The sequence below is a fragment of the Perna viridis genome, chromosome 15 (assembly GCF_037379345.1).
Source record: "Perna viridis isolate PV_CMFRI_1.1 ecotype Kerala chromosome 15, ASM3737934v1, whole genome shotgun sequence".
NCBI lineage: Eukaryota > Metazoa > Mollusca > Bivalvia > Mytilida > Mytilidae > Perna > Perna viridis.
In genome coordinates this window covers 9,240,631-9,242,324 of record NC_142459.1, presented here as the reverse complement: position 1 = coordinate 9,242,324, position 1,694 = coordinate 9,240,631, and the positions used below count along the sequence as shown (strand labels likewise).

Genomic DNA, 1,694 nt, shown 5'->3' with positions numbered 1-1,694 from the left:
GGACAAACCATTTAACCGTAAACAACATCTCCTAGCAACCCAATCACTGTAAACAATTCGGTGAATCCACTAAGTTGCGGGGAAAAAGATCTACAATTCATTCGCAGTCTACCATGTAAAATCTGACCAATTCTTGATCCGCTATGATAATAGGCAGCATTTATGTTACTACAACGATCATAAATGCAGAAATACTCCAAAAGAAGCAAAAATACACATTGTACTATCTTTTTGTAAAAAAAAATACTTGAGATTTGAAAATAAGACATGTCGGGAATCGAACAACAGATGAATTGTAAATGTAGAGTGTTTATTAGCTAAATAAAAAAAGTTCTTCTCGCAGATCCGGTCCTGATTTCTGTAAAAGAAAACAAAGGTTACTATTACTCAGACAAAAAAAAGCCCAAATGTTTCCTGAAATTTCTAACGCAAGGAAAAAGAAAAAAAACTATAATAACACTGTATCAAATGTTATTACTGCTAAGAAACAACTTCAGAGATATGTAATAGGCGTCATAATTGTAATCCTAACGTTATGGAATCTTAATTTCATACTAATAACAAAGAATGACTCTTACATTTCCTGGTATATTTATGTTGTTCCAACAGTGAAGTGCTCTAGCTGTTGAAATAACAAATACTCCACAGTCTCCTGCTGAAGTCCTATGTTCTAACCTCTGAAAGAAGAAGTACTCATCAAATGATAAAGTGTTTAGATGTCCCAAAAATTCCGGGTACAATTTCTGACTTCGAAATAATATATTCAACTTAAAAATTCAATTTGTATTATTAAAAATTCATTTTCTAATATTACAAATTAGAAATTCAATTGAATTTTTAATATTAAAAAAGTGTTTTGTGATATAAGAAATCCAATTTGTAATATTAGAAAATGAATTTGTAATATTAAAAATTATTTTTTAATATTAGAAAATGCTCATTTTTTGTCCACTTTGGCTTGCCATATACAAATGTTTAATTACGATGCTACAACTTCAGCAAAATATTCTTTTTGAAAATTTAAAGTGAAATACTGTAATATTTGTCGACAAGTTGATAAGAAAGAAAACATGGCATTGAAGAAAAATGGGAATTAGTTTGAATGAAATGTACATGTAGTGAAAAAAAGAATTTGATAATTTCTTTACCTCTTCCACTTTTTTGTCTCGTCTCACTTTCACAGAATTACACTCACGATACTGCCTGAAATAAAACAGTAATTATTCTTTATACGTGTTATTTCATACTGTGTGTTTTCCCATGGTAATACTTACCTTTGGACTATCAATTACTGCATAGTCTCGGTCTTCCTTTTCTTTATAATGTCTTACAATACAAGTTACAGCTAAAGATAATCACGAAGTGAGAAATGCACACCCTCTTCCCCATTTGGTAACATGCACCTTTCGACCTCCATATTGATTCGGATCACAATCAAAAATAGAAGGTGCACATTGTGAATATGAGAAGTGCCGTCCAATTACATTCGGTGGTGTAGGAAGAGTGGCGGATTAGAGGTGCTATTCTTCTTCGCAACGGAATGAAAGAAATAGAAAGTACGGACGGAAGAAAGGACAGATGGGCGGACTACGGGGCGCCGAATGGGACTTGATCATTTTTGTAATCAAAATCGATTTTGTGTACACAAAATTGAATTCCGTCATAACAAAATCATTTTTGTCGTACAAAACTAT

General features: G+C 32.0%; 1 long non-coding RNA gene across 1 annotated transcript; it reads right to left on the bottom strand.

The window, feature by feature from the left end:
• Positions 1 to 328: 328 nt before the first annotated feature.
• Positions 329 to 1,238, bottom strand: LOC148596852 (uncharacterized). The gene is made up of 3 exons (XR_015918868.1): positions 1,149 to 1,238; positions 579 to 677; positions 329 to 358 (listed from the first exon to the last, which is right to left on the bottom strand). It is a non-coding gene; the product is annotated as an uncharacterized LOC148596852 (long non-coding RNA).
• Positions 1,239 to 1,694: the final 456 nt, after the last annotated feature.